We start from the raw sequence: 23,927 nt of genomic DNA, 5'->3' as shown, positions 1-23,927 counted from the left end.
TCACATACTATTTTTCTTCTTTCTTTGTTTTTGGGCTTGACAGGATTTTTAAAATTCTTTCGTTGTGATTGTAGCCAGCAGAGGGAGATCAAGACCCCATCTTAGACTCCAACCATGCAGGTTGGGCTGTGTGATCAGCACTTCTGGATGCACTTAATGGAACATTCTCAGCATAGTTAAGTGCTGGAGCCTGAATCAGGGGTCAAAATACAACCAGGTTTAGTTTTTTTATGGCAAAATGTAAGGAGGTATGTTTTGAGGCAGCAAGTGATCAGTAATACACATCTGCATCAAAATGTTTGTATCTTGGACATTTCTGCATTGTTCTTGGAGTATAAAAATGTGAAAGTAAGAACGCCAAACTTTTTAAAAACTGGCAAATCCAGTTTCATCATCTCATCTGGATGAAATATAGTTAAATAGCATGAACTGCTAACAAGTCCCAAAACAATCTCGGAGGACCCTAGAGAGCGGCAGTGGACAGAACATTTTGAAAATAATCTCTAAATTTTTTAACACTGTGATCAAATTTTCTTGTAGACAGTTCTTGGGAAAGTAATTAATTCTTTCTTTAGGTTTTTAGTGTGTGTTTGACAATTTGTGCATTCCTGCTACATCTTATGTGCCAGAACAAGAACAGTAATGAAATATATGAAAATAAATCAAGCAGTGCTGGGCTTCATTTAAGCCTATAATTGTGGTTCCTCTGTGACAATAAGCTCTGAACTGAGCATTCATCCATTGAGCAGTCAGGATGTTTTATACCATCTCAAGCTGATAAATTGAGAATGTAAACCACATTTTAAAGTAATTCATTCTTAAACTGGTCTTGCAGATTTTAAATTACAGTAATTTGAGTAGATGTGCATGTTGTTGCCCTTGCAACGAAGGCAAATTCTTCAGAACTGAGCAGCTTGTTCTTGTGTGCAAATACATACTGTCAAAAACTCCTTCTTTCATTTCTTTAAATCAGCATTCTGTAAATGTATATTTTTACTGCAAGGGAAGCTGAAGTGTTTAAATGCTTGAAGACTTAATTATAGGTGGAGTGAATCTCAAGATACAGGTAAAAGCATTTCCCTTTCTCACTTTAACCTGATGGGCTAACGCTTGTGTTTATGTACTGCTGCAAACTTAATTTAGATGTAGTAGTAAGGACTAAAACAAGTTGTGCTTTGTAAAGAAACCAAAGAAAGGAACTGAACAGACCCTGAGTGAAAACAGTGAGGGGAATCAGCGTGTCTGGCATTGACATAATACTGCGAAATCAATGCTTTGATCAACTATAAAGCATAACAGCTGTGTGAAAGGTTTGCTGTGGTTAGCTGGCATTATCTCTTGTGTAAAGGAAAGTACATTGTAAACCAGTAAAAGTTAACTGCCAGAGCACAATGATGTTTTTGTGACTGGGAATTCAGATAAAGTTTTGCTTCTGTTGGCAGAATGATAAAAAGAACTGGGGCCATTTGCATACAGGTGAAAAAAGGCGGCGATGCCCTGTGTTCCACTGAGGCCAAGACACTGCAGGTACGCAAAGTACTTCAGATCCCAGTGCTGCCTTTAATGGAACTGGATCTTTTTTACCTGGTTAGTTATCGACTGGGAGGAGATGGACTACGGAAATGGGCAATACTAGAAAAAGTCATTGGGTGGCAGCAGAGCATTTACCACCTGAAAGCACAAGTGACTAGTTCTGCATAATTTTGATATAGGTATCTGAAAATGAGATCTCAGGAGGGTGCCTATGGTGAGAGCGCTATATGCTTGAGACGAGGTTTCTCTCCAAAAGTTTTTGCATGTGTCTATGTATGTGTGTATATATATATAAAAAATAAATTTATGTGTCAACTCATATGTACATGTACACACAAAAAGCTATGTCTCTGCGGCACCTGAAGGTTTTTAGCTCTGTGATAGAGAAGCGTGAAGCTTTAATATGATTACTACAACTATCAGCTCCCAAATTAGATCCCGTATCCCTGACAGTTCAAGCTTGTTCCTAGATAGATTGCTTGGCCAGTGTGAATAAAGCCATGTAATTGTTCTAAATTACTTTTCTGCTGCAAGGAGTCAAATGGCTCTGTGAACGTGGCCATCAGCAGCCACTTTCACCAAAACTGATAGTTTTTGTTAGTCATATCTGCCTCTTTGTAATTAACAACTGAACAGCAGGATAGTTGGTATTTGGTATCCTTTTAGGAAGGAATTGACCTCTCTGTATTTATTCTGCAATGTAAATATTGAGTCTTTTTGCTGAATAACGTGGATGGTGCTTGAAGGGCTTTGGAAATACTGTCCATTTTTTTTGGAACTAGGAGCTAAGTATCTTTTGGGTGTGTTCATTCAGTAAAGAGACACAGCATTTGTTTTTGTTGTTTAACGTTGGCCCTGGAGGGGGCTGATGCATGCATGCTACATTTTGTGTTCTCCCCAAGGCCAAAACATGTTCCTTTGTATGGACTATATTGTGAGGTGTACAGCATGTTTCCTTTTCATTTCATACAATATGTAGTTACAACTTTGCTCTCTTTTGCTAATTTTTTTTGTGAGTTGCTGCTATTGTAAGTTAAGTATCTTACCTGGTTACTGCTCATTGATGGGTAGGTGAGGTTCTCAGGGATACGATTTAGTAGTGGACAGGTATGGTTGGCTTAGTATTCTCAAAGGTCTTTTCCAACCTATGGATTCTATGATTCTGTGATTCATTCTGCTGTAGTTACCGTGGAAATAGTACCAGTCTAATACTTTATGAGCAGTGTTGCCACAAATGTGGTCACTCACTCACTAAAAGGAATTTAACATCTTTCTTTTACTACTTTGCCTGGAATTAAGAAATTTTTAAAATAGGCAAAACTAGAGAAATATTCCATCATCGGCTTTTAATTTCTATTGTGTTTGGAAGGTTCCACTAAGAATTCATGCTGGAAGCAGTCTTCCAGGAAGCACAGGCTGAACTGCAATGTGTGCAATGCTGTGCTACAGAGCACTATGTTGTTTTGAAAGTAAGAAAATAAGCCATTTAGGGGCAGACGTCCACACTGAGGTTACTTGAAGTCTGAGAGACTGTCCCCACGGTTTTTCTACAGGCATCACCAAAGAGCTGACTTGAGAACTGCATGCCCCTGCAACAAGGAGGGATTGCTGGTTCACAGCTGCTGCCGAATGTGAGCTACTAGATCCTTATACTCTAGGCTAAAGCATTTGCCTTCATAATGCTGAGCTTTTCTGAACTGCACTGATTTCCATTTGATTCAGGACTTGCCTGGATTTGGGAGTCCTTGCTGAAGCCAAGGCCCATGACGCATAGAAACAAGGTATTGCCTCTGAAGAACAGCTGCCTTGTCTCCATACTCTCACTGAGCTCAGAATTCAGGGCTTGCTCCTGCATCCCCAGAAGTTATTATCTTGTGCCTGTAAGAGGCAGCCTTTCCTGGATCCCAGCTCCCTAGGTGCCTTAAGTCCTTGTTCACTGGTGGCTATGGCCTCTTCGAGGGCTTTTGGCTCCTGCAGAGCTTAAAGCCTGTTTTTACACCCTGTTTTGAGTACTATTGGGAGCTCTTCAAAGAAAGACATCTCTAAAATTATATCACTATTTTAGTTGTAAGTATTACTGCTGGAGACAGTCGCTAGAAGTTAACACATCAGTTGACAAAGACATAGAATCATAGAATCACCAGGTTGGAAGAGACCCACCGGATCATCGAGTCCAACCATTCCTATCAAACACTAAACCATGTCCCTCAGCACCTTAAACACCTCCAGGGAAGGCGAATCAACCACCTCCTTGAGCAGCCTGTTCCAGTGCCCAATGACCCTTTCTCTTAAAAAATTTTTTCCTAATGTCCAGCCTAAACCTCCCCTGGCGGAGCTTGAGGCCATTCCCTCTCGTCCTGTCCCCTGTCACTTGGGAGAAGAGGCCAGCTCCCTCCTCTCCACAACTTCCTTTCAGGTAGTTATAGAGAGCAATGAGGTCTCCCCTCAGCCTCCTCTCCCCTGCTCTGCAGAGATTACAAATTTCTGCAAGGAGCAACATGTGAAATGAAATCTGTGCAGTTATAGGAAAGTTTAGGTATTGTTTTCTTTAGGTTTACTCACCCATTCCAAACAATAAGATGTGGCATGGTTTGTAAAAACCTGAAGCAGGAAACCAATTCCACAATTTCAGTGTTGGTGAAGTGCTCCTGGACTTGATCCTTTGTGATGAAACCTTTGTGTGTTTGTGCCTCTGCGTTTGGGAGGCTGAGAGTGGAGGGCATCAGAGCAAGTGTGGTTGTTTCAGGTTATCTCAGCTGTCACGGTGATGCAGAGATAGGTGGGAGGCAGTCTTTGAGACGTCAGCACCGATTTGGTAGGTCAGAATGGGAACATCTCTCTCGGCAATGGCGTAATATGCTTTCTGCGAGAAATGTAATTTAACATGTCACTTAGGGAGCAATTAGAGGTAGGTGTTATAACTGAGAGCTGCCTAGGGGCAGGTGTAAAGTGGAGAATGGGGAAAGATGGCAATAATGGTATGATGGCAGTGGGGCTTCATTCCTTGTAATTGGCCCAAATATCATGAGTTTATCACGTTAGATGATCTTCTTCATTGTATCTGCAGTGATTTAACGATGGTGAATTCAGTTCATCCCTGTCATTTTCTCTCATTAACTTAGGAAATTCCCTTGTGAATTGTTGCATCGGCTCTGTGATTATTTGTGTTTGCCTATACTGGGGGGAAACGTCCCCTCGTGCAGTGTTTCATTATTTGCTTCCATGCTTTGTGCTAACTTTTGTAGAATGTTAATATGTAGACTGGAATTGATGGGCATTATGGTACAGAAGGTCAAGTGTACAAATGCTTACGGTGCGTCTCTTTGGCACTAACGTGCGTTTTAACAATGCATTCATCGCTGAGAACGTGATGGTAGAAACAACACTGAACTTTTTCTGTAGAGAATTTATGTGAAGCCCCTTTGGGATTATGTCAGCCTGCAGTGATTAAGAGAATAGGTGGTAGAAAATGTAAGTGACTAATGGAAGTGCTGTCAATTTTTTGTTTGTAGTGCATGTAGCAGAATTTTCTTGTTTTATTTTCAGCAAAGACACTTAGGACAGGCTGATACTGGAAAAACTTGTAAGGCTATTTATTATAAGTCCATTATAACTGTTTTAGTACTGATATTTCATGCTTTTTTCAAGACTGAGTGCTGCGTCTGTCTCTTTGAGGAGTCAACTCTCTAAATCTTGACTTTGTAACCCTTAGTTAATTAATAGTTTTTTTGGAACAAATTGCCTCCGGCTTTCATTTTCTTCCCATTCACAGATTTGTCAACCTGATTGCAGAAAAAAACCACAGCGCCGATTGTCTCGTGCCTACTTTACATGCTGACAATGGAAATTTTTTTTTTCCCACAAGTTTGCAATGACATTTCTTCTTCTCTAGGGGTTACTGCAAGGGGATAACCACCACTTCCTCCCAGTTAAACTCCCCTGTGTCAAAGATATTTGATCATTTCCAGTGGGTGGAAAAAAGCAGTTTGCAGGCTGATAATTGCATGTGCACTTCTGCAAGCTGTTGCAAAAGATGCTATATTAGGGCAAATCTCCAGCAGACATAAAAACATCATGTTAGCAAGATAGCATGAGAATCTGTAAGATAAGCACTGACTGGTGTTTAGAGTCCCTACAGTCTCCGTTACTGTAACCAAAGGCCAGATCTGCCAGCAATGCTCACGGGAATTCCTGAAGGTTCCCTTGGATCTGCCTTAGATTCAGCAAAAGTGCATCCAAACCTCACATGTTTAAAGGGGTGATTTTTTTTTATGCTTGGTGACTTGCCTGTTTTAATGAAAGTTCATTTAAGTTAGAAAGCTTCAGGCTGTGTGATTAGGAAAGACTACATGAAATCTTGACCAAGCAGGTACTGTGGTTTTGAAGAAGGGCTACTTAAGTCATGAAAGCATTCATGTATTTTTGGGGCATTTGGAGATGAAATGCAGTTACTCTGAAGAGACATCTCTGCGTAGACAGGAAAGCAATGTTCTTGTGGCTGTATGAGCACTAGTGGCATCTGACTGTTTGAGGTGCCTTAGTGTTCTAGTATGCATTCTGTTCTCATGGTGGAAGTGATTTCCCAGGAAAATGGAAACGTAAGAGTTGTAGAGGAATTCATTTGAATCTACGCTGAGTATTAGCTATAATGCTGACAGCTGGTGGTGCTACTATTTCCACACATGGTAAATAGCTTTTAGTAATCCATGTGGTTGCATTAATACCATGAATTCTGCTGTAATGCTCTTTAGGATGTTTCAGATAAATTTTGACACCCAAAGGTGCATCTGAGCTTCTTTTTATTCAGCATTTTGTACGTTCTTAAGTCCTGACTCTTGTCAGTGGTAAATTGGTGGCCCAATTACGAATCAGGGGTTTATGCCTCTTCTCCAATGTAGCACAGACATTGGAATTTCATGTAATCTTACAGAAGGAAATTAATGGTTGTGTATCGCTATCATCTTTCCATCATTTCCATCAACGATTTCCATCATTCCATCATTGATAGGAATGGTTGGACTCGATCATCCAGTGGGTCTCTTCCAACCTGGTTATTCTATGATTTTTGTCCGTTTCTTCTCCCTCAATTCATCAGCAGGGGGCTGAACGGCTTATTACCTACTTGGCTTAAATTCACAGGTAAACTACTCAAACTCCCCTCCTGCAAAAACAGTTTCTACCAGGTTCTGATCACAGGTCTAAACCACCATGCTTTCTGAATGCATGAAGTATACTCATACCATACTAGGCTAGCAGGTATAGCCTCTCCATATCTGAGTAATGTTCACAGCAAGGACTTCAGATGTCCCTTTTCAGGCAGCATGGCATTTTGAAGCATTATTGTTTTACTTCAGAGTTGCCAAGTGGATGCCTTCGTGCAATGTGCAATTTTAAGCTTGAACTGTCTGATAGTTTCTGGTCTGCATGAGGAAGATAATTAGATAAGGTGGCTGCAGTCATCTGTCTTGATCTGAAATTCATGTCTCTTTCTTCAGCAGCCTTGGCTGACTGCTCAGTGCATGCTCAGGGAAGTTCTTCCAGGCTTCTTGTTGTGTGCCCTACTGAGTTGGGTTAAAACCAGGACTTTGTATTATGAGAACGTAGCCAAAGGTGGAAACTTGAGCTTCATGGGAAAGAAAACAGATCCTTTTGGCATCTTAGAATGGGTTAGTCCTTGTAATAACCCGATATGATTTTTTCCTGACTAGAAGACTGGGATTTTGAGCTCCGGCTTTGAGTGGTAGTGATTAATCTAAGACTCTGCAGAATTTGTGGTTAGGTTGCTTTACAGCTGTTTTGCAGAAGAAGGAATTTTGATTCTAAGTCTACAGAAGAGCCTGAAAGATTCAGTGGCCTTTTGTCAGCCATGCGATTTATTCTGAAAATAGCCGAGAATGTCATTGTGGGTTTTTTTGACCCTAAAAGCAGATTGACAACATACCTATAGCCTAACTTCCTATTTGCTGTGTGCTTTGCTGCTAAGAAAATGCAGTAAATCATTGCCATAAAATTATCTGTAAAAACCATTTTGATCCTGAATGCATTCAGAATCAGTTTTTTAATGGTTTTCAGGGTGTTTTCCTGAGTCTTTTGAACCTCTTCCATATCAGAATATTGTCTTTCATAAGGCAATTTCTACAAATTGAATGTTTTCCTAATTGTATTTAGGCAGCTCAATGAAGAGAAAGGAGTGATTGTGAACAGGTATGAGTCACTCCTAAGTGCCCATAGAAAATAAATGAGCAGGACTTGAATAAAAACAAATTTACCACCACGATCTAATATTTCATCGATGCCTGGAATAAAAGTGTGATTACATTTCATGATATTAAATTTGTTTGAAATAAATTATTTTCAAAAGAATTAGTGATTTAGGTTCTATAACATTTAATACGTTTCTTACATGCTTTCTGGTCTTTGTTTTGCAAAGACAGATAAATATGATTGATATCAGTCTGGAGAGCATTTACCTAGGGTAAAGGCAGCTTCTTTTTATTAACTTCTTATGGTAGTGACTAGAGGCTGGTTCAGATTGGGGCTGTTGTTTTAGTCGACAGAACAGTAAATAATCACTGTCCTAAAGAAACTGCAACCTAAAAAGGCGGTGTGAGGGAAGGGACATACAGAAAACTAATGATATAATAACGTGAAGTGCAGCAGCTTTTTTTCTTTCTGAGATAAGGCATCTTCTGGGGAAGAAGTGGATTAGTGGAGGAAAGGAGCTGGCTGAGCCTGTGCAGGAGGTAAAGGATGATGGATTGAAGCTGAGGTGAAAAAACTGAGAAAGGAGGGGAGAAAAGTGACTCTAAACTGGATGGACAGTGATCTCTGACTGGGGACCACTTTTCATTCTATTGGGAAGCATAGAGTGTTTTTACATATATATTTTTTACGTAAATATTTATGTGTATGAATGCACGTGAGTGCCCAGTAGCAGACCTCTGCGTGCACTCTGCTAGTGGTTTCTCAGGAAGCATATCTGTATGAATGTTTAACAACAGCTTTATCATTGTACTAGGCTTTTATTCTTGTTTTGCGACCAGTATGAAGGAGAGAATATCCAAGAAACATACTTTTTTGAGCTTGGCTTCTTGTGGCACACGGTGTCTCCTCAGTGGAGGACACAAGGTGAGACAATGCCCCGATGTCAGACCTCCAGCATGGTCGGGGTGGAATAGCTGGCACTTGAGGGAAGGTCCTGACTTGGTGTAAGGCAATGGAATATTTTTATGGCATCGGTTTTCATACAAAGATCATAAAGCTAACTCCGTTTTGCTGTGTATCATGGAGTTCAGCCACAACTTTAGTCTCCAAGATCCCCAAATCCTTTTTAAAGCTGTATACATTTTCGGTCTCTCTTCAGAGACATTATTTCTTGGATAAGGTTCACCATTCAGAAATAAATTTGGGGTGTAAAGGGTTGTGTTTTGGGTGTCTCTAGAGTGTTATGGTCTAACCTCAAAATCTTCATTAATTTCCTCCTCGTTCATTGATGGGAAAAAGAACAGGTGAGTTGGGAACTTTCTTGAGTTTCAAAATCCGAAGAACACAAGGGCCTATTCTCCTTGCAGTGAGCATCTCTGCTGAAGTGCTCAGAAAAAAAGCCAGGGCATGAAACACTAGATTTTTTTTTTTTTTCTACAGATTAGGGATGGGTTTGGAGTTATTTTGTCATTTAGGCAGGAAAATTGATTATTGTTAATAATGCTACTTCTAATGTTTCATTGTAATTTTATTTTAAGGAAGTGTTTAAGCATTAAGCATTTTTCCCACAGGGGTGAAACAATGTACCTTTCCCTGCCAAAGATCACATTCACATATATCCTCCTCATTCCTCTAGCTGAAAGGTGAAGTTTGGAATTTTTCCAGCAGCCTTGCTGCCAATTTACCATCGTTGATAATTATCAAGAGTCGTTTGACTGAGGTGTCTGATGCATAGTAAAGCATGTTCTTGGCTGTATGTGGTTTTAGCTGTTTCAGGTCTTGGGGTTCTGCTTGTACTGGTTTTTGGAAGGCTGCTCTTTGTGACTGATTGTAGTTTGCTGAGAGATAGCTCCTGTGATACAATTAAGCCTTAGTGTGCTGATTAGTTGGGGTGTGTGTATGTGTGGTGGTGGGGAGGGGAGTTTGCTGGCACCCACTCCAGAAATGCAAAACCTAATCCAATTCCTTGGCACTTGGTGGAAGTTCAGCTATTGAATTCAATGAGAAGATGCTCTTTTGACATAATACTCTACTCTGTGTCCCCAAAATGTTACACTATCTGTTAAGAAGGTTATTATGAGATTGTGTGAGTTACTGATGTTTAGTATGTCGTTCCTCACACAGTTAAGTGGAGGGAAAAAGACAGAGGGAGAGAAGGAGAGGGAGAGACAGAGGGAGAGAAGGAGAGGGAGAGACAGAGTCCAGCAGAAGCTCTTAACTGCAGTTGAAGAGAAATCAGATTTTTGTCACGTACAGGTATTTAACACATAAAGAGTCTGCTGGTAAGGCAGAATGCAAGAGCTTGTCGTATTGTGATAATGCACAAGATGCTGTAAATTATCTGGGTGCTGGTTTGAGTTAATTTCAAAAACCAAAATATCATCACTAGTGAGTGTAGCGTGGTGCTTTTTGCCTGTGACGGCTAAGCACTTGGACTCAGCATCACGCTTTGAGTCAGTGTCGTGTTTCGGCAGTGTAACTAGTAAGCTAAGATATAAAACCAGAAGGAATTTTAAAAATTCAATTGATCTTAGTATTTTATGATCCTTCCATTTTGATTTAGTGATGCTTATTTAATTTTGAGTTTTTCAGTTCTGCACTGTTAGGATTACATATGCCATATGAGAATTTGTTTAAAGATCACTTTTATTGGAAGTAAAATAAAAACTGGAAACCTTTCTGTTATTCTAAGGCTTTATAGCAGCTTGTTTGTACAAAGTCTAAATTTGGAGCCAGATTTGACTTGTCCTTTAAAACAATAACACCCTCAGAACACTGCTAATAAATGCTGGAGATTTGTCAGTGCTCAAAGAAGTTTGAAGATGTTTGAATTATTAGCCTTTGCACTGATGGAGTTCGGGTTATGGATCTGCTTTGTACTTTCCTAAAAAGAGTATCAGCTATCCTTATTGTTCATAGCTGCCCATACTTTTTTGGTATTTTGATCTATTAATCATTTGTTAACCCTTTATAAACCATTTATAAATGTACCCTGAATGAAAAAAACGTGTGACCATTCAGTTTTTGCCTCAAGTTTAATATTAAAGGCAAGCCCAAGGTCAAGATGGGCACAGGGAGGCTTTAGGGGAGCTGGTGTAGTTTATATTTTGGCCAGTCAGCTGAGGAAACACGTGGAACTAAAATTAGTAAAGTGTGTGCAGTGAAGAAAGTTCACACGGTGTAATATGCTATGGGCAGTATTAGCGTTGATTTACCCAATCTGTTAATGGTGTGGTCTATCTAGACCTTTGGAACATTCCTTAGCTCCTTATTTAATGTAGGAGGAATCATTTCTGAAATTAGCATATAAATTGTCCAGAGTCAGCAGCCCTTTAAAACAGTGTTCTACCCTTGTGTCATGGCACAATAACTGTTTTAAAAAAAACATGAAAGCCCTCACCAGGCATGTTCTCATGATGAAGCTCTCAACTTTAGATTGTATGCTGAAAAAGTGCATAAACCTGGGAAAATTCATTAAGTTTAATATGGGGAAATGGTCAGGATTTGATTTGGGTAAGTTGTATTTATTTAGTCATGTTAATGAGGGGAAGTATATTATGATAAGGAAACATCTGGCAAGGTCTATTCACATCGAAGGTTTTGTATATGTAATTGAAACTGGAGGCTTTTCTGGCTTTGACATTAATTTCTTTCTTTCCTTGGGCTTCCACATAACGCGTCTATAAGCCATGGTGCAGTCATTCCAGGGCTCAAACCAACTGAGACTGCTCCTGGTACCAAGCACCAGGTTGCTGTAGAGAACTTGTTGGAGGCAAATCCTTCAGCCCAGCTGTTCTTTTCTTGTTGGCTGTTCTGAAGTCCTGTACTTACTTGTTCCCACTTTAGTTGCCAAGAGTAACATGCAGTGCCCTGTTCTTAGGTTATCATTTTCAAGGAAAGATAATATAACGTGAATTTGTGCAGGAATTGGAAACTTGCTTTTTAGAAAGAGTATGTGCGTGCACAGAGATGGAAAATAAATGACGGCGTGGTAGGTTTATTTGGCATGAATCTGAGATGACCGCACTGAGCAGTGAAGCCAATAAAATCTTTGTACTACAGAATCATGTGTTCTGAACATGCCATGTACTTTACAGAAAAACTATTCCAGGAATGTTGCTAGAGTTTTATATGTTTATCTGGTACTTATTTTTTGCCCAGGTGCTTTAATCAAAATGAAATCAATTGCCCAGGTCACAGAGAAAAAGAAATGGAAAATGATGTAATTACAGAAAGTCCTAAAATGATTGAAAATAACGTTTTTATATGTAGCTGAATAATAATTTTAAGTTAGCATATTTCATTACCTCCCAAGGGTTAAATACTGAATTGTTGCTGAAAATGCCTTATTGAAAAGCTTTTTCCATCCCAGAAAGTTTTGGCTTGTGGCCAGGAAAGCCTTCAAGATGCTGGATCTTAAATTTGTCGTGGTCCTAGTGTCCATCCTGTATGTCACCCTGGCCTTCTGAAGAAAGCGTGTGTTTCAGAGGAGTGGGGTAAAGGACATCTTTTTTTCTAATAAATAGCGAAGAACGGTTCAAGAAGGAAAAAAAAAAAAAGCAACAAACCAAAACCAGCTCCCTCAAAACAAAAGAAGTTGGTTACTTTGTGCTAGAGCAGGGCATGAGAAGAGTATTTTTACAAACACTTTATCCTCTCTTCTGTTTGCATAACTTCAATGCTATTTTACACGTGGGCAGCCCCGGTGACCTTCTGATCGTGATGTCTTGTTTGAGCTTGTTTTACTTTTCGTGTGGGGATCTCAAAACAGTAGTCACTTGTTTGGCTTTTGTTTGCTTTTTTAAAAAAGCCCTTTATTTAAAAAAGCTAACACAGATGGCTAAACATAGGAATACTGATAGGTGCAAAGTTACGTGCGGTGCGCGGGGCTTGTGTTCTGTGCTAGAGCTCTGCCTGGCACAGGGAGGTCTTGGACGGTGTTCGTGGGCCATCAGCTTCGTGCAGAACGAAAATCGTGGTAACAACGTGACAGGCAAATGGTATGGCTTGAAGTAGAACACAGGAGTCCTGCCTTTTATTTGTACATTCCAGTTGGGGTGAAATGGGTACGCTGAGCCTACAGTGAGCGATAGCAGTTATTTTGTGACCGTGAGCTTAGCAACCGAAGACTTGCCTTGATTTCACAGGCTTTAGAGAGTGTCTGATCCAAAGATAACCGCGCTCAAAAGTGTCAGAATGTACTGGATGAATCAGTGCAGGCCGTTGTTCATGCAAACGTGATCCGTGCAAACGGATTGTAGCGCTTCTGGACAGGCACAGATTTGGAGAGGCGCTGGGCAAAGTCTCAACACTCTTTTCTGCACACCTACTGCACCTCTGCCGCAGCACAACGGGGCCCCAGAGCTGCCTCTGCCAAGTCTGGCATGAGAGTTGTGATTCTGACAAGTACGTCTCGGATCTCAGCCTTGAGAATATCTCCCTATTATTGTGTCTTAGGTCTGACTCTTCTTGGGTCTGACTTCCCCAAGTCAGACCTAACCCTACGACCTGAAAACATGCTGCATTCACTACAAGCTTGCATAGTGTTTGTGGGACAGAATTCTATTCTTATAGTCTACACGTCGTAACAATCACAATTCTTTTGACTAGTCCCTGGAAGAAAAGGGCTTTGGATTTTCTTATCTGTGCTCCTCTGATATTTTGTGACTCGTGGTAAATGATGTATGGTTGTTTTTATGTTTTTCTTTAAAAATATTTCAGCTTCAGTGGCACTTGAAATGTTTGAAGGGTTTCCCACCCCCCCTTATTACTCAATTTAATTGGAATTATGGTGCCTATCAAAAAGTATTACTGCAAGGTGACCTGGAAATAATCATTTCCTTTCATCTATACCAAACATTCGTAGATCGTTAAAATGTCACAAATAAAAAAGGTCTTATTCACAAAGAAATGGCTTTATATGAGCACAGTAAAATATGAGATTTCATTATATACAAAAAGGCTACGTTCTGTATTCCTGGCTCACAGAACAAACTTCCAACACATGTGGAATGCATGGCAGGATGTAGGACCCTCTAAGGGCTGCATACAGATATGTGAAGGGGAAGAGGAGGGGGGGGAAAGAGAAAGCACTTGTGGGTCTGAGGAAACGACCCCTTTCAGTAACAAATGGAGCATGTGCTCTGGGTCTCTGGGAGGATTTGTGCGGGGATCTCTCTCTCCATGTGCGTGCATTCCTCTGAATCAGACAGGTGTTAAAGTGAAATGGTGCCCAGAGGACGCAGCACCCTCCTATGCTATCAGCAGCCTAACCACATGACAGCTCCAAAAGCAGCCAAGCACAACTGCTGAGGGGTTTGCCAAGGGGTTAGATGCCAAATGCTGAGAGAGAGGATCCTTGCCAGCTTGGCACCTTTAGGCCGTGTGGCTGCTGCTGGCGTGGAGTTGTCATTGTAATGTGCTGAGGAGAATGGAACCAGAAACTGTCTTAATAGTTCCTTGTGAATGAAGTTCTCTTATTGTCGTGAATATAAAATATTAATTACCTTACAAATGCGTTTGGGAGGCTGTGCGTGGCTTTGGCATCTGTCCAGACTTGCAGTGGCAAAATCCAGAGGATTGCTTCCTGGCAGTTAAATTTATGTGTACCCCACCCCCAGCATCGCCCTGGAAATAAGAGAGAACTATTCAGAAAAAATTGACCTCTGGGGAAAGATGTTCATTGGCTTCTGGGATCTGGATCAGTCCATGGCCTGGTGCCTTAGGAGTGGGTTTAAGCAATGCTGTAATATTTTGGCACCTGTTGCAGTTTTTGGCAGTGGCACAGGACAGCTTTGATAGCATTGTGGCTGGAGTTGCGAGCATGTGTTTAATGCCCATACCAGAAAAAATGACTTGATGCCCTTAATGCCTTTCCCTGCTCTTCCCTTCCACGTTCCCTGCTCTTCCCTTCTTCATTAAGTTGCTGTTAGCGGTTATCACTACATGCAGACAAGTGTCTATCAGCATCTTCAAAGCAAACAAATCGAGGATGAAGCAAGCAGAGAACAGGATTTGGGAGAGTTCTGCATTATAGATTCCAGCTGCTTTTTGCATTTGATTTTGAGTTGTTTGGCTCTGAATTTTTAAGTAGTGTGATAGACAAAGAACTCCAGGCAAAATGATATTAGTCTGTGTGCTAGTGTGTGAAATGTAATCAGGAGTATTTGGGTTTATAAATATGTTAATCAAAATAACGAAGTATGTATCTTCAAGGAGAGGATTCAATGGACCCATTAAAGGAAGTCTCTGCCTACATGTCTCTGCACTGATTGTACATCTCTGAATGGCTGCTGGCCAGCAAAGCTCTTAAGTGCATGCTTAACTCTCAGCACAGCTTGGCTACAGCAATGTTGCTAACTTTGGCATGTGAGCTTTTATGCGTTTGGGGCATTCACATGCCTAGTGTTAAGCACATGCTTAATGTGCCCTTCTGGATAACTCTCTTACTTGTGTCCTCAGGCCAGTAGCCAGGAGTATGAGTCCAGTTTCCTGCTCCTGTAGAAGGTTTTGAAGGTGACAGTAGGGCTGCACATCATTTACAGCTCTGAGTTTTTTGCCTTTCATTTGTACTTCTCTGTCAGTGATGTTCAAACCCCGGAATAAGGTTATGAAGCCTACAAATACTGTTTGCACATCACTTTTCCTGGTGCCTTTGAGTCAGCCCAAGGATTCTCAGGGATCTCTTGAACATGGTTTAAAACCTGTTAGTCAAAACCTGTTTACTTTTCTGAAGCCATTGCAGCCAGCAATGCATTAGGCTCTGCTGGTGCAACCCATTCTTACAGATTAAATTAGTAGGTTTATTAGATATAATGAGATTGCCTGTGAGGGCCTCATTGATTTAAATCACTGTTTTAAACCAGCAGTACAGTCTGTGCAGAATTTAGTGTTGTTGAAAATGTCTCCTCAAGTAACACATGCAAAATTGCATCAGAGGCGAAGCGCATTGTAGGAAAGCAACACACTCGGATATCACACCTAAAATCCACATTGCTGTGTTGCTCTTGTATGTGTTTTTACTGATGGATAATCTGAGAGCTAAGTGTGTTAAAATTTATCAATGTATTTGCTGCCTTGTGAAAAATCAGTCTTGAGGGCTGGGGTGGTTAGGTTTGAATAGAAAGTCCTCTGATCCTTACTGTGGTTAGTGGAATTACAGCTCAGCTTTGTTATCTATAAAGTCAATAGAAGGTCTTGGGCTTCCTCTCTCTGCCTACAGATTTCAAGCAAGATGAACGCTGGTAAAGGTAGCTCAGTTGATAAACTCTTAAATGATTAATGAGGAGAACTTAATGAAAGATAACCTAATTGTCACAGCTCAGATCTAATTAGTACCTCTCCCAACTTACTTGGTTTAAAAAAAAGAATAAAAAGGGAAAGGAAAAATTCCATCAGTAACGAACAACTGTACTCCTAAGTAAAGTCCAAGCAAGCAAACTTGGCAAAATATTCCAGTGTGTGCAGTTCAGAGTCCACCCAGATATTTTTCCGGACTATAATCTGCATCAGAAAGTTGCTGGACAAATAACTCTGATTCTCTCCAGTAGCTTCTTGGTATGCCTGAGGTGGGGTTCCAAAGAGGAATAGCTGGCAGATTTTTGTGTTTTGTTTTTACCTCCACCAAAGGTTGTTTTTATTACGGGGCTCATAGTACATCTCTGGTCTTCGGTAGCTGCACTAATTTATTTTAAGTAAGTTAATTTCTTGGAGATCATAAAAATATCCAGATGGGGAAAAATTATCCTGTTGTGAGTAAGCTCTTATCTGTTGCATTGAAAATGGCTTTCTAAATAGCCCAGAGAAGTTCACTTACAGGCTAAGACCCAAATTTCCTTTAAAAAAAAAAAAAAAGACAAAAATGTGAGTTTGAGAAGTACTTTCAAATATCATTGTCCAGCTTTTTGCCCCTGGGGGAGGAAGTGAGAAATTTAGAAAGCACCACATGTGACAGATGCTGCTCAAGATGCTTAACACATTACTTAGAGATCCTCTGTAACCATCATGTTGTGAGTAATAAAAGAATGTGAATGGGATGGGAGAGGAACAGCCTGGATTTACTGTAACCACATCTGTAGCCTCACTACTCTCACATGATGTAAAGAGGTCAACAAATTCCTTCCAGTTCCTGGAGTATTACTACACGGATCTCCGTAGTGCAAGGCGGCATCAGCTTAGGGAGCCCTCAGGTTACCTCCAAGTGAGCTGGCATGTAGGTAGTAGATTACCACACAGGGATACTCGCTGCAGTGCCAGAAACAGTAAAGCTCTGTTACTGCCATACATAGTTAATTAGCTCGGGTGTCACACCGAGCAAACACAGCTATATTGCTTCTGGTTCTGCAGCTAAGTTAATTGAGGCTGGCTTGGGGATCTTTGCCCCAATGTGCGGTGCAGACATACCCAAGAATGCACTCCTATTGTTGACTGAATACTGTATTTTCTCATAAATGTGGCAGGAGTATAATTGCAGGGTGGAAAAAGAAGGCCAATATACATTCACTTCACTTTAGAAACTAAATTAAACCTTTGACTTAACTCACTTCTATACCAGCTCCCTGCAGGCATTTCTACAGGCTTCATTAGAGCCAACCTAGAGGCCATGGAAAAGGTCTTACAAAATACTAGCCAGGAAGCCAGTCACAGACCCAGATCCTGCTGCTACAGAATACAATCTGCCTCTTGGCACCTCGGGCTTGCAGCTGCCAGGCAGTCTCCTTATGTGGTCACTGGTGTTGGCTCGGAGGCTGGAGCAGATAGACGAGGAGGGCTGAGGGGGAACACATTCATCACTGCCAGCAATGAGTGGAGGCAGTGCCAAGTCACTATGTAACCAGGCACATGTGCCAATTTGCTCAGTAATTGGATTGCTATTTGAAAAATTAAAGCGGTGTCTAGAAAATCCTAACCTTTGCATTTATGAAGTATGAAGTCTGCAGCCGAAAGGCTGAACAGGAAGAATGGAGGTGATCAAACAGAGGTGTTTAAGGACAGCAAACGTAGGGAGTAATTTGATTACTTTCAAAAGCGTTACACCAGCCTCAGTAGCAGCCTGTCTGTACCAGAGAGACAAAGAGCAAGACACAGTGCAGTGGAAAGCTGTAACCCATTGCTTACTAAGGGAAATTAGTGCAGACTTGTCAGCTGAAAGCGATTTGTAGAAAGAAAACATAATTAGAGGGAGAAGCCTGATAGCCTTGCTGTAATTATATTTCCCCCCCAAAGAGAAAAAAAACCTGTTAATGGGCATTATTATATCTTTTCATTTTTTTTCTCAGCCCGTGAAGTTGATGTTTCTGTCTACTTTATACATGACTCTCAAGTACAGTCAGTGAACAAATCCTGTGTGCTAATATTAAGCATAAATAATACTGAATTATCCAGCTACAGAAGGAATTTCATATTCAGAAGTATACCTTGCCACAAGCTATTTCTGCTCCTCCTGAAGTCAAATTCAGACCTTGCTTTGACTCTGGTAGAAGTCTAATCACCAATATAATAATGTAAATAGTTCTGCAGGCATTTCATTATTCTTTGCAGTTGAGCTCTCTAGCTTGCCCATGTTCAGCTGAAAACATTGAGTATATGGATACGGTGGATTATAAATTGTTCCTAAGATAATATTTGTAGTTTAAAGTATAACCCAGTTGCTAGTAGACGTATAAAAGTAGTGCCTGTGTTCTTCATCACTGTTAAGCAGAAACTCAAGCTGGAAGCTCTGTATTTACAATAATAAAAAGTAAAAATCTATGGACTCATACTGAGGAAGAACTATTTGGAACCTCAGTGAAATGTCTGATTATTTCTCATGCACTCAGTTGTGGTAGAATGAGGTTAACACATGTCAAAGCAGAGGCTGAGGAAATTTTGGGTTACATTTCTCCCCCTAGATGGAGTATTCTGCACGCTTTTGGGTTGGTTTTTTTTTTTTTTTTTTTGATACTTGGGGAGAATGAAGCTGTGTTAGAAGCCTTGAAATGCCTCTTGTTCTGAATTCCCTTTACAGTGTATCAAGTGCTACCCATTGGGACTGGACTAACTGGGTCCCAGAGACCATTTAGAAGAGAAAAATCAAAATAGGATTTGTGTGTAGAATTGATCAGATGCTATAAAGGCCACTGCTGTTTCTTAGTGTCTCCTGTTCATCGGTTAGCGATACGTGTGTACCTAAAAAAGCAAGAAGCATGTACTTAAATTGTCACTAATTATTACGTAACATCTTATATTTGCAGTGCTGAATGTTTTGGTGATTTTCATGATATTCCCTTCTCTTCCTATGCTGTGAATACCATGGTAACCTTAACCACTTGTAAAACATTTTAATAGTGACCACTGTAATATAGTGGTTGTGTGCAAACAGCAGGCGCCATTGCTTCGGAGGGGTTTGCAACACTTTGTTTTTGTCATAATCGGAGTAAAACGTTGCCAGATTTCAGGAACTGAATCCTGAACTTGCCAAACAGGGAGCTGAAAGTAGGTTCTCCTGTTCTCCAGCTTCTGTCTTTGATCATCTCTGGAGTTTCATTGATACATTCCTAACCAGCACTCCCAAGCTTAGTGAACCATGGCTCCAGAAAGCAGAGAGTTTGCTTGGGAAAAGCATTTGGCTCCAGATGCTGTGCTTGGAGGCGGGGGTGGGTGTCAGATTAGAAGCCAGCTTTTGAAAAACCTAGATTGTTTTGTGTTGTGTGAGTGAGAATTCAGCTGTAGGCTCTTAGCTCAGGTATGTTCACATGTGGGCTTCTGGTTTAGCCCGCTATAACAGGAGGGACCAGCTGCGAAGTTTGTCCCTGGACTGGGAGCTGAATTCCTGCAGAATCCAGGATTTTGGTTTGGACCTTTTTAGATATGATGTAAATGCCAGCAGCTTCCTAACAACTGTTCTTGAAGCTCAGAGCAGAATTTAGAGCAGACCCTTGTGAGTGAGGGAATTGCACAAGATATCCCTTCTCAGAACAGAAAGAAAAAGCCCAACAAAACCTAAGCCATCTGACCAGAGTCCTGAGAAATGCTTTCCAGCTTTCAAAGAAAGAAAGGGTCTTAATTCAGATTTGCCGGAATCGTCTAATTAGTCCCTTTAATGCCATGCACCTTATAGTCTGTGCCACCGGATTCGTCCTATAAATGAGACGATGGGCTAATTCATCTTGGCAGCAGTAAACAGACCTTGTGATTGTCCTCCTTACAAACACCGGCCTGATTTTAGGGAAAAGGCTTTGACCAAGGGCTGTGCCCCTGCTCCCTCTGTCGCAAGCTGCCCACCCCCCCGCCTCCTTTTCTGAGCGGTGCCTGTGCTTCTTGCCCTCCTTCTTCCCCACCAACCCAACCCACCCCGTCTCACACGCAGTGACATACCTCACACATTTGCCACTGCTAACAACAACCTGTCAACTCTTTCTTTGCACCGTGCTAGGCGCCCTTTGTTTCTGCAGCCCAGCAAGCCTTGCAGCTGTTGTCCGAGGCCTGCTCCGACAGCCTGTGATCAGTCAGCTGCAAAATCCTCCCTGAACAACTCGGTATTCACAGCTCTAATCGGGCCAGCGGACTGTTTCCTCCTCTCTTGCAGTAAATCTTTATCACTTGCGCTCTGCTCGTCAGTTAGTGGCGCCAGCTCTTTGGGCGGCTCTATCCCTTTCCCATACTCTGCCGGGCTGTGTGCTCTGAATGCCAACTCCAGCCTTGTTTAGGCTTGGTGCTGCCTCGGTGCTGCGATCCACATGTTGGGAAGGTCCGAATTCCTGCTCTCTCCCTGTCTTTTAAGCCGCACGTACCGCGAGTTTGTACGTCTCCAAAGGCGAAGACGCTCAAAGGCTCCCCCCCGTCTGCCTCTTTCATACTTTATCCATATAAGTTAATTATGTGATTAACTTTCTGTTTCTCCCCAGCAGGCTCTTGTGCTTCTGTTTAAGAGCTGTCTTTGGTAGGAAGATGAGGGTGAGCTGCCCAGCCTGGGGAAGCTGGTGATGGCAAGGGAAACCCTGGGGAAACTGGCACAAATCTTAATTTGATCGCATGCCCAGGGCTATTAACCTTCCTCCTAATGGTACCCCCTCGGACGGAAACACGTTTCCCTCCATCCTGTCCCTGATTTGATGCCATCTTAGTCTTTTAAAAGATTTACATCAAAGATGTTGTATTGCGAAGCAGATTTTTAGGGGGAAAAAAAAAAAAAAGGATCAAAGTTTGCTTTCCCAGTATCCCAGTTGAGTTGAAGAGAGTCCTCAGAGCTTTGAGGGTGAGGTTTCTGTCAATGTGGAATTGCTGAAGATTTATATTTGTGGAGCTGAGAGCACAGCTTTCTCTGTGCCTAGTGCTGCTTCTGCTACAGCACGAAAACTCCTCCTGCCTCCTTTAGCAAAATGTTGTGAGGTTTATTTCCCTGTGTGCTGTGTTTGGGCCTGGGATTGTAGACGGCAGAGAGTGTAATTAACGCTTAGTTAAACAGCACATTTTACGAAGAGACTCAGCTAGCTTTTAGGTAAATCTTGCTGAAGACTACTTTAAATAAATAAATTATTCAGGATAGCGAGGATTATTTCAGTTTCTAAGGAGCCTGGGAAGCTTGTGGCTGAACATTGATCTGAGGCCCAAACGGCAAAGTTTTTGATTTTGTTTCTGAAGCTGAGTCCACCTTCGGCACTGGAAACCACATTTTTTCCCCTACATCGGCTTTTCCCACCTTTAAGTTTCAGTTATGTGCCTGTGCATGCATGCAGGGGTAAAGATTAACCAAATATAGAAATATTCCTTTAAAAGTAAAACACAAAGTGGCTTTAAAAATATGTTGTTGCTATGAATTTTATGAGGCAGCCATAGAATACATACTGCTTGGCAAATCTGGATTAATTTCTATCCAGCCTTTCTATGCCTCAGTTCAATCATCAGTATAGTATTTACTGGGGTAAAGATAAGCTCATGTAGATAGGATTCTTATGTTTTTGGCATTGGTGGTCAATTTGAGCCTGTAAAGAGGTGACAGTCAATTTGATGTGCAGAGGAACGATGCTGTTGGACTGCGCGCATGCCCAGTAACCCGCAGGTAACGTGTGCACTGCTTATTCACAGTCGTATTTGCTTTCTGCCCTTCCTGGTAGCGCTCTGTTGGTGTGCCCTCCATAAACCATTCCCACACATCCTTCCAGGTGGGATGTGTTTTGTTGCTGTGTAACCAGACTTATAAACGCATTTTTGGCTCGATTTCAGAAAATAGCTCAGATTTTGCTGGTATTTGCCGCAGAACTGCCCTTTTGTCTTAGCGAGTTCTGCAGTGACATCGAAAATACGTGAACAGGATTTGAATATTGGCCCTTTTCCTGTAGGCTGTTTACAAGCACAGCAGTGGAAATATGGCCTTGAATGGCATGGAGTGTTGAAAAGGGACAGGTCTCTGTGAGCGCCAACTCTCTGTGGGGAGGTTTAGGGTTAGGGGTTCCCCAAAGAGCCCATAGAGAGTTGTCCTAAACCCTGGACTGTCCCACAAATATATTGATTATAACATTTGTTGAGGTAGCCTTCGCTGTTGAAGGTGCTGTTATGATCAGATTCAGTTTGGTGGAACATAAGACAAAGAGGATATAACATCATCTTGATGGGTCCTAGGAAAATGTCTTAAAGATAACCCTTTCTAGTTCTCCGATTTACTTTCTCTTGTGTTACCACTCTCACTTCTTTACTTCATGTTCCAGGGCTTTATCTGTCATTCTTTAGAGACTACTTTCCCCTTAGCTGCCTCCAAGGTCTCCATGGACCAGTGTGCTGGCTGAGGTTCACAGCTTGCTGCTCTTGGTACAAGTGGTAGAAGGAAACATCCAACCACCTATGCTTCCTCTTTACTTCTAAGTCTCATCTATCCTGTGAGCCTCGATGGAGTGACTATGCCTGTAGTTTTGATGGCTGCATTCACTGGAGGAAATCCTGGTTGCGTTCCCTCACCCCGACCAGACAGAAGTGTATTAGCAGAGCTTAGCCCATTTATTTTTTAGGAAGTTTTCATTTGTTCTTTTTCTCAGCACTTTGTACTGCAGGAGAAAATGCCTTGCCGGAGGCAAATATTGTTAATGGGAATGTATTGTTGTTCAAAGCATCCTATCTCAGCTCTCTTAGGGGTGAGGTTTCTTCATTTTTACCTAGACCTGCAATGGAGACTGAGTAATTATTTTTTTTCTCCTTAATTACTGCTGGAAGAAGACTTGTTCATGGCAGTAGGATGAACAGTATGAGCAGCACTTGAGAACAGCGTATTGATTCTCTGTTCCAAATTGAAAGAGGACTTGACTTACTTTTCCTAACGCATCTGTATGCATACAAAGGAGTGGGACATTTTGTTGCTGTGCTTTTTTTATTTTTAAGGAGTCATGTTGAATAATTTCCTGTATTTGTCTTTTAAGAAAATCTCAGAACCTAGTAGCTTGATTTGATTTTTTTTTTTCCTGAGTTATTGATAATTTTCTTACATGGCAACTCAATTTAAAACCAGACTTTTAGTCTAGAAATTTCCTTGTCTGATTTGCCTCAGACTTTCCAGAAAAATTTTACCTTGGCATAAAATTTGCACCTGTGAAAGTTCAAGGAAATCAGTTTAGCATTTTCCTAAATGAGGAAGGGGTTCTGCCAAAATCCGGTTTATAACGAAAGGCTAGTTCAAATATGAATAGACTGGTTTCTTCATAATTATTAGGTAACATTAGTGTGTGATCAGACCCATAAAGAAAAAACGTGACTAATTGGTTTTTATGTTTCTTACAAAAATAATTTTTTTCTTTGTTGGCTACTGAGGGAATAATATGCACTACTAATTCATTGTGTTTAATTTTGTGAGCCATTTCTTGTGTGCAAATTTCCTTTACATCTTGAACAAAACTGTGTGAAAGATGAACAAAGCCTGAAGGGAAAATTATAAATAGATCCATGTGACTGCCTCTTCTCCAGACGTTTTTTTTGTCCTCATTTAAGAAGTTTAGAGAGAATGCAGGGCCACGCAGTGCTTATTAAAGTGATGGAATATCTTTCTCCCTCAGGGTACTTCTTTAATCAACGTTTCTTTATACTATTAGGTCATCTCCTCTTCTTTTATTAATTTTTTTTTCCCCAAAGAAGCCTTTTTTTGTACATTTTCATGTATCCTCACACTTGTTCTCAGAGTCATAGCCTGATCACTTCCTCTCTTTTCCTCGAAATTTCTGTCGTTTTAT

General features: G+C 41.1%; 1 long non-coding RNA gene across 1 annotated transcript; it reads left to right on the top strand.

Annotated features, from left to right (window-relative positions):
* The first annotated feature begins 4,506 nt into the window (after positions 1-4,506).
* Positions 4,507-22,994, top strand: LOC138720632 (uncharacterized). The gene is made up of 3 exons (XR_011337448.1): positions 4,507-5,008; positions 8,211-8,276; positions 22,746-22,994. It is a non-coding gene; the product is annotated as an uncharacterized lncRNA (long non-coding RNA).
* The last annotated feature ends 933 nt before the right edge of the window (positions 22,995-23,927 follow it).

Source organism: Phaenicophaeus curvirostris, chromosome 5 (genome assembly GCF_032191515.1).
Source record: "Phaenicophaeus curvirostris isolate KB17595 chromosome 5, BPBGC_Pcur_1.0, whole genome shotgun sequence".
Lineage (NCBI taxonomy): Eukaryota > Metazoa > Chordata > Aves > Cuculiformes > Cuculidae > Phaenicophaeus > Phaenicophaeus curvirostris.
This window is presented reverse-complemented; position numbering and strand designations above follow the sequence as displayed.